Source organism: Peromyscus maniculatus, chromosome X (assembly GCF_049852395.1).
Source record: "Peromyscus maniculatus bairdii isolate BWxNUB_F1_BW_parent chromosome X, HU_Pman_BW_mat_3.1, whole genome shotgun sequence".
Taxonomy (NCBI): Eukaryota; Metazoa; Chordata; class Mammalia; order Rodentia; family Cricetidae; genus Peromyscus; species Peromyscus maniculatus.
The window spans coordinates 75,307,299-75,324,310 of record NC_134875.1 but is presented as its reverse complement, the minus strand read 5'-3'; the positions used below and the strand labels follow the sequence as shown (position 1 = coordinate 75,324,310).

Here is a 17,012-nt window from a genome sequence, read left to right as displayed (position 1 = left end):
TTCTCCTGGGACATTCATTTACCCTTTCTTATTTAAATTCCTGGCATTCCCATCTCAGAACTGTCTCTGTCCCTGGGCAGTTCCTGTCATAAATATACCCTTCCACATCAGCTCAGACCTTCTTGGCCACCAGCCAGTTGGCCAGTTTTCCTCTACCAATAACTAGATTTTCCCTAATTATACAGCATTTAGATGCTACAAATATCAATATGAGTAATCAGTTTGAATGATGAACCCAACTGACATCTAGTGTATCATTAGCATTAAATGTATATTGTCTTAATAAGCCAGTCTATTACTTTATCAACATATAAAAATATTAAGGACATGGATAGATTGAAAATATTACCCAATTTAAAACATACTTGGAACATGGCATCATGATGCATGCCTGTAATTCTAAGACTCAGAAGGCTGAGGCAGGAGGATCACATGTTTGAGTTCAACCTGGTCTACATAATGAAATGTTGTCTAAAAAAACACACCTAAGGGCCAGGGATGTAGATTAAATGTAGACTATTTGCCTAGGATGCACAAGGTCCTATATTGGATCCACAGCACTACATAAAAAAAGAACAAGGAAAACAAAAAGTATTTGTTTGCTACTTGAGTTCAGCAGTGGGGATGTAAGTAAATTAAATTGTAATTTACAGCAGTAGGACAGTGCATATGGTACAGATGCTAAGCAGAGTTTGATACTAAAATGTTTTACTTCATCTTTCCTTGTGTTTCTTTCTTTCTCCTTGCTTTTTAATCTTGAAACAGAGACTCACTATGTAGTTCAGGTTGGCCTCAAATTCTCAACTATCATCCTGCCAGCTTCTCAAGTGCTGACATTAGAAATGTGAAGCTTTAGTAACACTGATTTTATGTTTTTTTATTTATAATTTATACTCTGCTGATATCTTTTTTAAAAAGGATTCAAGGCAGCTGACATTGAACTGGAGATCACTATAATCAACCATATATCAAATATTTTTGTTAAATTTTTTTTTTTTTGGTTTTTTGAGACAGGGTTTCTCTGTGTAGCTTTGCGCCTTTCCTGGAGCTCACTTGGTAGCCCAGGCTGGCCTCGAACTCACAGAGATCCACCTGGCTCTGCCTCCCGAGTGCTGGGATTAAAGGCGTGCGCCACCAACGCCCGGCAAAATATTTTTAAGAGAATGGCTTTATATATTTTTACTATTGCTATATTCATATAAATGACCCCAAATAACAAAACTGATGATAACTTTTATTATTTTAAGGAATTTTTGGTGATGAGAGAAATTGAGAAAAAACTTCTGAAAGGTCAGCCTTTCAGTGTAAGGACAGTATAGATGGTAAAATAACTTCCTCTATCAACCTAATGCTTGTCTATGTCTCCCCTTCACATATATCTCCAATAATGTGATGTAATAGAAAAATAGAGGCCTCCCCATTAAAGATAAATACTGTTACCATTATAGATGGTGTCTTTTTACCCTCATTCTTCAAAGTTACTCTTTGAGCACATTTCCTTACATTAGCTGATAAAATCGATTACCAAAGCCACCAAATTTGTGGCTGTTGGCTACTCTGATATAACTTAATAGTTATCTATAAGATTTGTGGCTTATAGGAATTTCAAGTATAGTTTTATAAACTAAGGTGATTAGATTCAAAGATGAAAACTCAAGGAGAAAAATGTATTAGATGTTTTTATCCATATTATGTCATTAAATCCTTAAAATACTACAAAGTAGGAACCATCACTCCTAAATTCCAAATAAAAAACCTAAATACAAAGAAGTGTCCATAGATAATTTAGTAGCATATCTCAAACTACAATTGAAATTTTCTAAGTCCAATTGCTTCATCTCTCTCACTTCTCTAACTGTATTAAAGGATAAACAAAATGAAGACATGCACAAAAACAAATTATTTTCCAATAGAGCACCTACCCATCCTTTTCTCCTCAAATTTTCTACTTTTCTCTAAGAAAAAAAAACTAAGTTTCTCTTCAGTTACAAAACACATTTACATACTTGAGCTGCACCTAAATAACTTATGTTCATAAATTTAGGATGAGTTGTGCATTTTATTTCATTCAGAAATAAGAGCCAGACAAAAAAGGACTTCCAAGGATGAATGTTTAAACAGTGATTCTCAACCTTCCTAATGTTGTGACCCTTTCATAGAGTTTCTCATGTTGTGCTGACCTCAACCATAAAATTATTTAGTTGCTACTTCATAACTGTAATTTTGCTACTGTTATAAATCATAATGTGAATATCTGATATGCAGGATATCTTATATGTGATCCCCAAAGAGGTCACGACTCACAAATTGAGAACCTCTGGCTTAAAACCATTTATTTGGCCAGGCAGTGATGGTGCATGCCTTTAATCCCAGCACTCGGGAGGCAGAGGCAGGCAGATCTCTGTGAGTTCGAGGCCAGCCTGGGCTACCAAGTGAGCTCCAGGAAAGGCGCAAAGCTATGCAGAGAAACCCTGTTTCGAAAAACCAAAAAAAAAAAAAATTTTTATTTGAAGCATTAGTAATCTAGTCATTTGAACTGCTATGTAAACTCTTAGGCATCCATTCTAAAAATAAAATTAAAAAAAAAAACTGTCAGAGTAAATTATCAACGATTAAACATGAGCTGTCATGGTTAAGCATTAAACTTCTAACACCAATACAATCAACTAAAGGTCTTTATTGGCTGTTTTCACTGGCTGACATCTTGATGAATTTGGTAAATAACTACAAGATTTTATATCTAGCACGTGTACATGATAGTTTATTTCAATCTTTAACAACTTCCTAGAGGGGTAAGTCTGTCCATTCTTGAAAACAGATATAATCTAAAATTTCTCACTTTTGCTGGAACTTTTCTTTTCTTTCTATGGTCAGATTTCTCAGACAGTTTTCTTGAGCATAGTTTTTTAAAATTTTTTTTGATTGATTGCAGTATTAAGAACTGATCCTAGATGCCTCACTCATAACTCAGCATGTACCTTTCCAATGAGCTGCATCCCCATTGCAACACACTCTTTCTGTGTAACCTCTTCCTACATAGACCTCTTCACTAGTAATTTAGTTCCCCTTGCCAGAGCAATTTCATTTTCAGAGTTCCTAATGATCTTTTTGTTAGTAAGTCTACATTATCATTTTACAGCACGTTTGTTTTCATATAGTATTCAACTTGAAACTCTTTCTTTGGCTTCTGTACTTGATCTCAGTCAAAATGCCAAAAAGTGGTGCTTTTTTGGCTTCTGATTATCTTTATTATTTGTTTTCCTATTGTGTGGAGGTTTTATTTATATTTCCTTCCACACATTTCTGTGCACTTAGCTTTTTCCATTGTTCCTTTTTAAAGTTTTCTATGTTTTCATGATTTTCTAAAAGCTGTATTGATGGCAGTGTAAGATAAATCTTCAGGACTTTTTCCAGTCTTCCAAATCTTATTGAAAATGCTTATCTAACTTTTAATTACTACTACAGAGCCCTCAAATACAAATAGAACCCATAAACACTCTTCTTCTAACTTCAGCCTCCCCAAACTATAGTATCTCCTACTTATGATTCATTATTTTTCATTATTCCTTCTATGAAGTCAATTACCAGGTCTTTCTAGATTTTCCTTTCTCCATTCTCATATTCTTTTAAGTTTATTGAAAAAATTAGATTAATTCAGAACTAGTACAACATACAAAGCTACCACCAGCATTTGCATTGGGCCCCCTATATCTCACTAAATATAAATTTATGTTTTCTCCTATTGTTCTACTGCTTGTTCTAATATACCAAATACTCAAATACTTATATCCTGACCTTTGTCTGTCAAGTCCTTCCTGTTAAAATCGTAGTTTCAGTGATTTGGGATTTTAGATTTAACATTCATTCCTTTCTAATGCATGTTTTTGATCCTTTCAGATAAGACTATATAACATATACAGTTGGTTCTACAGGCAATGAAAATTTACTAATGTTTACATAATTCGTATTTGTGGTAAAATGCCCTATGAAGCCCAGTCAAGGGAAAAAGAGAATAGAGACTACCCCTGTCTCAGCTTTTTGATCATCCTAGATGTCATTATTCATTGCTTAAATTACTCTTTTTTTAAAAAATTTCCTTGCTGTTATTCATTGCCCTTAGACAGCATGAATATGATGAAATGCAAGCAATCTATCAATCTAAATTTCTACTTCTCTAGCTGTACAATGTTGTGCTGTTAAATGACGTTGGAGAAAACAGTAAATTGGTTTGATGCAAATTCTTGGTCTCTAATCTCAACTTGCTTTCAAGGTTACCTAGTAACATTTCTTCCTGCCTCTCCTTATAAAAGCTATTTTAAGCCTCCTCTACTCTCTTGTTATCACAACCCATCTGTTTCTTCATTTAACTTATTCACTTCATATTGTGTGGTACTCATAAGAGAGCCCCTCAAATTTTCTGGCATGTCACCTATAATCATACTTGCTCATCACTTTCCTCCCCCTTTTCTCTTTTCTGAAGTATGTAATGGAAATGACCCACCTCTGATATAAGGAGTTGTTAACACATATGTTTTTCTTAATCTTGACATCTTAGAGTTGTCACATGAGGATTGCCACTTGAGATGTTTCCAGCTCACCCCAAGTGCTCTCTCTTGATCACTCTGTTTATCTTGCTTGTCTTGTAGCTTTAAGACCTTACCCTCTCTACTACTTGTTTCCAAATGTAATAGAAAAATGCTTTTATGTCAAAAATAAAATGGCCTCCTTTGATATGTACCTGCAAACAGCCAAATTTATTTAAAGAGGTATTTTTATAGTCATTTTTCAGTGTACATCACTCTCATTCACTCTTAAATTCGCTATAATTTTATTTTTTCCTCATTGACCCTTGAAATTACTAAAGCCAATGATGGCTATATGGTTAATATATTCAATAGTCACTCTAATCTCTGCTACTTTCTGAAATACCTCTTCCCATTTCTTTGGTTCCTATGGCATTACTATGTGTTTTCTCCTATCTATATTTCTTGATTATTCTGTCTTTGTTTTTGTTAGTTTGTTTTTGGTGGGAGGGGCTCAATTTCATTAAAAAGTTCTTTAGATACTGCTAGTTCATAGTATTTTTTTCCTCAGCCCTCGAGAGCTCTTATTTTACATTCAATTCTGCATGTAATTTTATTCTTGTATGCTAATGCCTTACAATTTCATCTCCAACCCAGATCTCCTTTCTAAATAAATAAATCTCTCACTTTAACATCCCTTAAGCTATTTTATTCAATATATTCCATGGGACTCAGGCAACAAATCTGCATTTCCAAAGTCAAATTGCTAAAATCAACTGTTTGTTTCTTTTGTTTCTTAATTATAGTAAATTATATCACCATATACCTTAATTTTCTAACCCATAATAGTACTTGATATGTTTCAAATTCACGTTTGTTTTCCTGTTTACCTAGAATATTTTCTATTCATTTTACACAGGTTATTCTTATAAGTTTTATATCAGGAATCCCTCCCATGCTTCACTTTTCTGAGCTCTCCTCACAACTTATTTCTATCTCCGTTTCATTTAGTAATCTATACTTTTCAATAGACTGTAAGTACAAATGACCCTCAACTTACCATGGGTAATGGCCAGATAAAGCCCTTGTAGTTTGAAAATATCATAATTTGGAAATATATCTAATACACCTTCCCTATAAAGCAACATAGTTTAGCATAATTCACATGGCTGACACTGATATCTTAGCATTGCAAGAGAGTAGTCAAAGAAGAGATGGAAGTTTGAATTGTGAAGCATCATTTCTCCTGAATGTAGATAGCTTTTGTATCATAGTACAGCTGGAAAATCATTTGTCTGAACTGTTGTAAGCCAGGGACCATCCGTAATGTGATGGATGTGTTTTGTTCTTGTGTCTTCACACTTACTTCAGTATTAACATTGACACTTAAAAGTGGTTATTGAATATTTCTAAAAGTATCAGAATTTATAAAAATAAGGCAAAAGTAAGGGCTAGAGGAAATCATCACAACAGTCTTAAGAAAAAGATAGAGAACTGTTTAACCTATAGACACTAGAAATTTTCCCTCTCATACTCAGCATCAACCAGTGTAAACTAAAAGATAAATTTTAAAAGAAAGTAATGTCTCAAAATGTTATCATTATTCAATTATTATAATAAAAAGTTATGACAAGTATAGCAGATTCCTCACATATTTATGGTTATCTTTCTTCATACTTCTAAGAGACTCAATCTTTCTTACAGATTTCATTCCCACAAGTTTCTTATTATGTTTTCAAAATAGTGTTTTAAAGGATTGTTTTGACTAATAAGTTAGAGATATTAGTAAATTGTCTTAATCTGTAGGGTTTTTGTGTATGTAAAATAAATTTAATGGAAGATGTTGTTTGGGGCAGACCAAGATTTACACTGCTTTAAAATGAGGTTGTAGAAATTTTCTTCTCTCCAAAGACATTCATGGTTACACAAGACAAGTGACCCATATCTCCCTTTCCTCTACATAAACTTCATTCATTTTCTTGTAGACAGCAATTATGTTATCCCTTATCATTCTCTTCTTCAGACAGAATAGGCTTAATTGTGTTATGGCCTAGTCTCCATCTTGTTTATTAATTGGGTCTGGTCTGTGCAGAATCTCTCCTTTTTTTAAGTCTTAAACAAAACAGAATGATATTTGGTATTTCCACAAAGCAGAGAAGCCAAATTATTATTTGATAATAATAAAAGACATCCAAGTGATAAGATGAGAACTTGCATGTTAACAATGAAGTGTGAATGCTTTTGTGTTTTTTAATCCTCTATTAAGGACCAAACGGAGGAAATTTCTTTTTTCTCCTTGTTAAGCCATGCCTCAAAATGAGAGGGTTTGGGGATTTGAAGCACTAATGAATTACTCATAGTAACAGTATACAATTTGCCATCACTTTTTGCAGTGACTTTTTATCACTGTCACTCTTCTTGTTCATAGCCATATTCCATGCAAAGACATTTAAAGATTAATAATAAAGTATTTCTGCAAGCTGATTGATTTCTCACTGAATCGCTCTACTGGATTGAGGATGATATTTTTTCTTCAACTTCCACCTACACCATAGAGACCAAAGAATTTCTCTTCATTTTTACATCTAGCACCTGACTTTTCACAGAATCAGTCTCCCCCCACCCCCAGTGACGCAATTGCTTCCAATTAATTGGCATTCTGTTCCACTCTTTCTTAAAATTTTCTCTTCAACTTTATAGTCCATGCCCTCAGGGGAACACAATACCCTGGCCTTCTGTGAACCAGATTCATTTATCTCTTTTTCTTGTCTATGACCCAGAAAAGAAAGGAACCAGAAAGGCAGAAGTTATGGCCAGTGGTTGTTAAATGCCATGTTGCACTCTCATGGCTGTCCTCTGTTAAACAAAGCCTGAAGAAAACAGATGCCATAGACATAAAAACCCTGGACTAGACTGGTGTACTCTGATAAACAATAAATGAGGAAGGTTGAACTTTGTTTTTGTACTTGTGTCTTCTTCTTCTCTTCTTCACTTCTGACTCCTTCCATAGTCCTTCTCTGCTTTTACATCTTCATCCCAGTTGCTCAGGTTCATACTTAAACCCACTGAAACAACCATCTATACTCTGGACCTTTCTCCATCTATTTCTTACTTTATCTATTATATTCCCCCCCACCTCCCAGGCCCAATGACTTGAAATCAGTCCCAGAAGATAACTCATATTTAAATAGCTTAATTCAATGATGAAGACCAAGTGAGTTTCTGCTTACTAAATGAGGATGGTGAAAAGAGATTTCCTCATCTTCTAAACTACAAAATATGACATTTGAGATATTATTCAGGGGCAATTTCAAAGAACAGATTTGAGGCCTTCTCCAGTCATATCCCACAGATGGCAGCCAGAATTTCTTGAGCTTTTGATACATTCTTTTTTATTTCCTCTTTATTCATATCTATCAAATTCCATGCCCTGTCAGACAGTGACAGAAAAAGACTTCTGTGGTTTATGAAATATTGCCTGGGGATACCTCTCTTCTTTCCCTTCACTAATAATGTGATTTTCCATGTTTGGCAAGTGCTTAAGTGTCTGGACAAAGAGACCCGTGTTATTAATTATGTATACATACTCGAGAGCCTCTGAAATAGGCTCCTTTTCCCAAAAGAACAAGTAAACCAGTAAAAGGATCACATTGGTTAGCACTTAGGGGCAAATGGACATTTTGGGTTCTGTGCCCCTTTCAATACCACCCTCCCAGCAATACCCAATTAGTGTGCACTGCAAGGAAAGGCCAAATGCAGCTCTGCCTCTTCAGACCTCTGCACAGCCCTTGTAGAGATCCACTCACCACTACACTAATCAAATCATTAGGCTGCACTCTGCAAGTTACATACATGCTAGGGATGGCACTTTAAAATGTTAATGCCATGGCTAAATCCAAACTCATTTGAAAACTGCTCAGATGCACAATTGAAAGCACTAAAGTTCAAAGCACGTTTAATTATTTCCCATAAACACAATCCTGAAAGCTTTTTTTGTTTATTTAAAAAGGAAGGAAATCTATTTTCTCTCCGCTGTTATTAACTCAAATAATGGATGGGGGAAAAATTTTAAATTTGCTCTTTTATTACCTCACCTTGGATTTTTCTACCTCAAGATGTGGTTTATTTAGCACCAATCACAGAAATTTGAAAACGTAAAAGCCATACAAATCATCCAAACAGGGTTTTTGAAGGAAAAAATATTTGATAGCATTACGCACAACAATTTCTCTTTAGTGACGAGTTAAATGGGCTTATTTTATAGACTGTTACCCATTGCTTTTAAAATTACTTCTATTTTTATACTTGCTATGAATCACTATTAGTTCTCCATCTCCTTTTCTGTCTCTTGGTCTCCTTTCTCCCTCAGGCTCACACCTACACATTCATTCACAGTCCAAAATGTTGGAAACTACGTGATCATTCGTTACAATTGCTGTAGCCAGTGCTCCTGATTCTTCTGAGTCATAAGGAGGCAGCTAGAAGTGCTACAACCTTTCCTACCCATCTGCCTAATTACTGACCAAGCATTACATCAGAAATTGCAATAAATAATAATAAAAAGAAGCGAAACTATCAATTCTCTTCTGAGAGAGTAAGTAACTAGGCAGGGATTATAGAGCAAGCTTCCATTGGGTTTTAACTGATATTTGTAATTAAATGATCAGTTTTTAAAAGGTGGCCAATGGCTTATACCTGAGCTCTGCAGTGCATTTTGCAGCAACATTTCCTAGCACCCAGAAAAATAGAATGATATATTGCTGCAGTAAAAATGAAAATGCTAATGCACATATGAGTAATGTTTTTCTCCTCTGAGCAGTATACACTAACTCAGGCTCTGTGGAATCATTTACTGATGCATGCCCTGATTTAACTCCAAATATCCTTTAAAATTAACAACCTATTTAACATTCCTGCAAAGATTATGGTCATGAAAGCAAATGTTATTGTCTCTGTTGAAGAAATACTCACTCAATTGGTCCAATCTCTTAGATTTGTAATTGAAATTAGAAATCTAGTATAAGCTCTTATTTGAAAAATAATTGACAACACACACAAACTCTGTGGCTCATTTTTTTATCCCAATAAGCTCAGTATGTACATAAACACATATCTCCCCAGCTTCACTATTTGTTTAATGGATGAGATTCAAGCTTTTGGTTTAGTTGGAGGCTTTGTGTATCCAGCCAGTCATACATTGCTAGGGTTTTAGGAAGAACAGTTATTTTGGGGGTAGATATAATTTTAATTAGTTTCTAGATTTTTACTTATTGTTTCCATAACTGCAATTCCTGAGATGATTAAAAAGTGGACTCTGATATGAGACATGAAGAGACCCCAGAGGAAAAACTGGATTGAAAATACTTGTTTGAAAACAGTGACACCAAATTCCCTTATGAGCCCTTCCTCCTTTATTCTACTTGCAGAGTAATAGAAATCACTTAACAGTGACTACTACTATACACCCTATGGAACTGACCGAAGAAAAAGTAGTCCACATCTTAATTGAATACTTAAAAAAAAATCTCATCTGCATTATGTGACCAATAAATAGTTGTTGACAAGAGTCTCATTTTTCAAAAGAAAACACAAGCTCTAAACTGAATTCTCACACTGCCTTTTTGCCCTTATGGCTTTGTCTTCTCAAATTACAAATAGAATCTATTCCCTAGAGCTGAAAAAAATCAAATGGTTCATGCTTGTGAAGCAGTAAACACAAAAGGACCTAAGGATAAAGCAATCCACAAACCAGAATTCTTTGTTTTCTAATGTACCTAAAAGCTCAGTTTACTGTAACAAGATATGAAAGCATAAAGAGGTAGATAAAGCAGTTCATTATTCATCACTTAAGGCAGTCATAAAAGGACACATTTTCATTAACAGTGAGTTGAATTATTAGAAAACCTGAGCTACTCAATCCATACTCAGTGCTTGCTCTGTTCTGCTCTGCTAAGCGAATACTGCGGAGGTGGGTAGATTGCTGTTAAATAAGATTCCAATTGAGAGCTTATTTTTCTGAGCCCCAACCAGGAACACAAAACTTTAGAGGCAGTTAATTTTGATCATCTTTTTAGCAATACAAAGCTTCAAGTTTAGCCCAGAGTTTTCAGGTGTCTTCAAAATGTGCCTCCTCTAACAATAGCTTTTAATGATTTTGAAACAGTAAATCATTCCCTTGTATTTTTCAAGAATGTGTTGCCCCCTAATATGGTATTTGTGATAGTTAATATTGATTATCAGCTTGACATAACCTAAAGTCACTTAGGAAAAAAGCTTTTGGGTATATTCATGAGGGACTTTTTGTAGATTGCGTTTACTGACCTGGGAAGACACATACTAAATGTGAATGGCACCATTCCACGGGCTGTGGTCCCCGGACTGAATAAATGGGAGACAGTGAGCTGAACTCAAACATTTTCTTGGCCTGATTCTTGACTATGGACCAAATGAATTTAGTTTTTCATTCTCCAGTCACTTGACCTATCTGCCATTAGGACTATAAATGAAATTGGGAGCCAGTAGCTTTTAGGACATTGCTATGCAAACTGATAGTGGGGAAGGTATTGGTGTTCTTATCCATCTGTGAACACTATGCACTACAATACCCACCTACAAGAGAAATGTGCTCACATGTGCAACAGTGGCATGAGTGTAATGGGGGTGAGCAACCACTCTGTGATTGGATTTATGGCTTGTTCCTTGGGAGAGAACCCATAACTTTTACTGTGCAACTAGTCCAATTCCCATGCCTGGGGAAGTCCCTGGTGTGGGAAGCATACTATAATGTTTATCCTGTCTTTGCTGTGAACAGCAGTTAAATAAAAGATCCAGGGCTACCAAAGCTGCTCTGAATAAGTGATGTTTGAAGGTTTACCCCTAAACAAGACATTTATACCATTCCCTCTAAGGTTCAGGGAACATTGTAGAAAGTGTGTGAGAGCCAGAAGAAAGGGAGAAGACTGTGAAATGCCATCCACTAGATATGACACAGCCATTGTAATCGTGAACTCACAGGAATTGATGTTATTGACATCTGACCTGCATGGAACCAGCCCTGCCAACACAGCCAGACATGGATGCAGAGGGGTTCATTGGGCTCTATCACTCCCTGATGAACTATTGGACTTTTATAAATTGTAGAAGAGGGGAGCGATTTTCTCTGTTGTGTATCTGTGTCTGTGTGTGAGCTGACCAGGCCCCAGTGGATAGTTCCAAACTCATGGTCACACAAATGACACTGGTAAAATGCAATGAATCACTAACAAAATATAAGTAAATGGCTGAAGAAAAGAAATTAGTAGGAAAGTAAAGAGTGGAAAGAGGAGGAAGGGAGATGAGAGAGAGTGAGGAATTAGAGCAATCAGATTGCATTATACACGTAAATAAAATAAGAATAAAATTCAATTAATTAAAAAAAATGTGGGCCCAGAGAAATGGCTCAGCAGTTAAGAACACGTTTTGTTTTTCCAGAGGTCATGAGTTTGGTTCTTAGTACTTGTGTAGGGTGGCTCACAACAGCATGCAACTCCAGCTCCAATGGATTTGGCACCCTCTTCTGGCCTTAAAAGTCATATACCTGGCAGGTGGTGGTGGCGGCACAGGCCTTTAATCTCAGCACTCGGGAGGCAGAGCCAGGTGGATCTCTATGAGTTCGAGGCCAGCCTGGTCTACAGGGCAAAACCCAGGACAAGCAACAAAATTACACAGAGAAACCCTGTCTTGAAAAACCAACAAAGGCACACACAAATCTCTCTCTCTCTCTCTCTCTCTCTCTCTCTCTCTCTCTCTCTCTCTCTCTCTCTCTCTCTCTCTGTCTCTATCTCTCTCTCTCTGTGTGTGTGATGAAAATAAAAATAAACCTAAAAGAACAAAAAATAATGTGAGCCTAAACAAACATATCCTGTCTTAAATAGTTGAAATCATGTATTTTGTTACAATGGGAAATTAGCACAGCATTATTGCTTTCCACTTGTCCAATTCCCTGTTTTCACATCTTTCCCTCATTTTCATAGTATCTCTACTTTAGTATCTTCTCATTCAACTCTCTTTGGAATCTGTGTTACAAAGTCTGACAGATTTACAATGAATCGTTTTCTTTACTGAATAATTATATTTATTATTTTAATTTCTTCTAGACTATTGGCAGTGCCAGTTCCATGGAGGTCACATGCCAGTAACCTCAGTTGTTTTGAGTTCAGAACTTACCTCAGGTCTTACTATTATTGGAAGGAATATTAGTTGTGGTGGAGATACCAATATTTTGTTCCTTATCCTTTATTCCTGGTAAATACATTAGAATATTAACCCATCTGTCAAAAAACGTTTACCTCTGTTTCCTAAAGACCACCACTCTAGCCGGGCGGTGGTGGCACACGCCTTTAATCCCAGCACTCGGGAGGCAGAGGCAGGCGGATCTCTGTGAGTTCGAGGCCAGCCTGGTCTCCAAAGCGAGTTCCAGGAAAGGCGCAAAGCTACACAGAGAAACCCTGTCTTGAAAAACCAAAAAAAAAGACCACCACTCTAGGAATTTTTATAATTTATCCATATATTTTCCACAATAACCCACTCTATCTCTTATTGTAGTTTCCCACACTTTAAAAATCCTACTATTATTATTTTAATCTAGTTTATTATGTGTAATTTCAATCTGTTATGGTTTACAACTGGAGAGTTTCATAACACCTTTGCTTACTTGCTCAATCTTCACAAATGACTTTGATTGAAACAAAAACTAATTTAAAATAAAGCAAAGACAAACTTTCCTAGTACTTCCTAAACATTTTCTTTGGGCAAGTTTTGACTGAACCTCTCATTATGAAAAAGATGTTGTATAGTGAATATTATTTTAGTCACTTTATATTTATAAAAGGGTAATATACTACATACCATGAATCATAAATCATAACCCCTTATACATATAAAGCAGCTGAGATAAAACAGAATATGTCCATGTGTTTTCTTTCATTCCCCTACTCTTTTTTCTCTCATTTTTCCTTTCTTGGTGTGATTCTCCATAACTAGTAATACTAATAATAACATCCCCTCAAAGTACAGTATTTTAAAATTCAAGTGATTTGGGTCAGCTGTCCTCAACAGTAAGGCAATTACACCCAAAAGCCTTACCTATCTAGTCTCCAATTCATGTAGACTAAAGGTTAAAGGATTGGCTGCTGTGGGATGTTCTGTATGCTAATGGTGATGTCACTCTGTATGCTCTGAATGTGTTGCTCTGATTGGTTAATAAATAAAGTGCTGATTGGCTAGTAGCTAGGCAGGAAGTATAGGTGGGAAAAAGAGAGAGAGAATGCTGGGAAGTGGAAGGCTGAGGCAGAGAGACACTGCCAGCTGCCACCATGAGAATCAACATGTAAGTTACCGGTAAGCCAAGAGCCACGTGGCAAGGTATAGATTTATAGAAATGGGTTAATTTAAGATATAGTAATTAGATAGCAAGAAGCCTGCCACAGCCATACAGTTTTTAAGTAATATAAGTCTCTGTGTGTTTGCTTGGGTGTGAGCAGCTGTGGGACTGGCAGGTGAGAAAGATTTGTCCTGACCACCAGCTGGGACACAGAAAAACTTCAGCTACAATTGGCAGGTCAGGCAGTATTTCAAACAACACAATCCTTTCTAAGGTTTATGGAAAGATATACCAGAGGGAGACAGCTCAAGCAGCAATCTGGCTCAAGAGGCAGAAAACCCTTTAGCCCAATGACTCATACTCTGCTACATTACTGCAATGATAACAAGATTTGAATCAAATATCGTTGTTCTTCATCATGGAATAATTGCAATTTTATTCATTTTGCAATGATTTTACAACTCCTCCAAAGCTTCACGGCATAGAGTTCGTTGATAACTAAAAGCATTCTAAAGAAACCACAGTAACTCTGCTTTAAACTCTAGTTTCTTCAGGTAATCTAAAGATTATGCCTAAAAAGGAGAATAGTCCAGCCTAAAACTTACTAATAAGTGTTATACAACACATTAGTTGACATAATGGATAGCAAAGTACCATCTACAAGAAATGTCAATGAATTAACATTAAAGACTTTCTGAAATTAAAACTGGGATTTACGCAGAGCATTCTGCTACATGCAATGTCAGGCTTGACTATATGAGAATCTTGTCTAAAAGAATCATAGCAACAACACAAATTGATCTAGCACAAATTCCAGTCTCAAAGATGCCCTAATAATAATGACATCCCTGGCAACGATATGCCTGCTGGTGCAAGAGTGGCATGAATGCTACGGGAGCAACTAAACACCTACTGATTGGATTTAAGGTATGACCTACAAAATGAAATACATAGCACCATTATCAGGTCCAAGAGATTGTAGCTAGTTAGACAAAAGGCCCTAAGAGAGAACATCTTCCATTATTCTACTAAATAGACATAGTATAAATACAACTCATAGTGACTTATTCCTATTTCCATAAATTAGTGCATTTCTCAACCCTCATCAGTAAAACTTCATCTTGCAGTAGGTGGCAATTAACACAGAGACCCACAACTGGTCAATGTGCAAACAATAGAAACTGCAGAATGTTCAGCCTGAAGTGGGACATCTATATGACACCTTACCTGCCAAAGCTCAAGGATGATTGTGGAAGAACTGTTGAAGAGATTGTGAGAGCAAGAGGCAGTGGATAACTAAAGAAACAGTGTTTTCTGGACATGATAGGGCAGTTGCACGCATCTACCCACACTGATTATGACAGCAAGAACAAGACCTCTGCAAGTTTAACCAGACAAAATCCCAGCATGGGGTGGGGGTGGGCATGAAGCCCCACCCCTAGCTAAGGCGATATGGGCAATTGATAGCTGCTTGGGAGAGGGAGAGTCAGTTGTTTTATACAGTATGACCCTGGTTAATGTACCACACTTAAGAGCAGCCCCCCCATACACCCCGAGAGTATTTGGGCATTACAAATTGGACTTGTAGGACTTAACATAAAGAACATGAATTTCTGTGGGTAAGGATGGATAATGGAGGACCTGGAGGAGTGGTGAATTTGATCAAAATACATTTTATAAAATTGTCAAAGAATTAATAAAATATTGCTTAAAACAAACAAGAGCACAGGAAAGTGCTGTCTCGAATTCTGTAGACATTTCATATCTACCAAAAATTCTAGAACTACTCAAGTTGTGGCAAATTTACAAATGATGAAAGGGGGCAATTTTAAATTAGTTGAAATAGGCACTTCTTTACTTGGTGTGGTTTCAAGAGGATTTGAGAAAGCATACATATCACAAACTGCCTTTTTCACTAATGGTTAAAATTCAGTTTTTATGGACTTATTTTAATAATATCTTATTTTTATTTGTTGTGGATGAGTGTTTTGTCTGCATAATATATATATATTACATTTGTGTCTGTTGCCTGAGAAGTCCTGAAAGGGTCATTAAATATCATGGATCTGGAGTTCCTGACAGCTGTGTGTCACCATGTGGGTACTGGAAACTGAACCTGGGTCCTCTGCAAGAGTAGCATGATGTGGAATATTAGTTTAAGATGTTTTACATTTGTTTATGCTGTGAAATATTTGTTTAATGATGTTACATTCTTTCATGTTGCATTTGTTTAACTCTGTAAAGCTGTGTTACTTTTCCCTAAACACTTGATTGCTCTAATAATGAGATGAATGGCCAATAGCTAGGCAGGAGAAAGCATATGTGGGACTGGCATGCAGAGAGAATAAACAAGAGGAGAAATCTAGGGAAAAGGGGAGGAACAAGAGAAGGAGGAGAGGAAAATGCTAGGGGCCAGCCACTCAACCACACAGCCAGCCATGGAGTAAGAAGGAAAAAAGATATATAGTCTAATGAGAGGTAAAAAGTCCAGAAGCAAAACACATTAAAGAAAAATTGGATAATTAAAGTTAGAAAAGCCAGCTAGAAACAAGTGAAGCTAAAGCTGGGCATTTGTAGATAAGGATACACCTCCATGTATTTAATTGGGAGCTGGGTGATGGGACTACAAAGAGTTAAAAAAAAAAAACAACTACAGCAGCAAGTGCTCTTAATTGATGAGCCATCTCTAAAGCCCTTTTACATATTTCTTAATTCAAGGATTTCCAGGTTTTTGTTTTTAACACTTTTCATATTTCCAAATTAAAATATAATTATTTCCTAGGAGGTTCAATGGCTAATCCTTCTGAAATCATCAGTTATTAATCCTGCAGTAATTTATTTGCTGTATTCGCAAATCTGGCCTTAACCATAGGAGCTATAATCTATATTGCAAAGGGTCCTTATAGCAAAACTGCTACATCAGAGGAGAAAATAAAAGAGGCAATGTGAAAATTTCCCTACTTCATATATTGCAAATTAACCTTGCCTGTAGAAATGATGAGATATGAAGCAAAATTTTTATAAAAGCAGAATAATAGTAGAAGTAAGAACATGAATGTAATACATAAAGAACTCTTACATTGCAGATATGAGAAAAGGCAGTGATAGAACAAAGTGACAAGAGAGAG

General features: G+C 36.0%; 1 protein-coding gene across 3 annotated transcripts in view; it reads right to left on the bottom strand.

Moving 5' to 3' along the window:
* Window positions 1–17,012, bottom strand: part of Rps6ka6 (ribosomal protein S6 kinase A6) — a 185,737-nt gene that overhangs the window by 129,508 nt on the left and 39,217 nt on the right. The gene's annotated exons all lie outside the window — the stretch shown is intronic.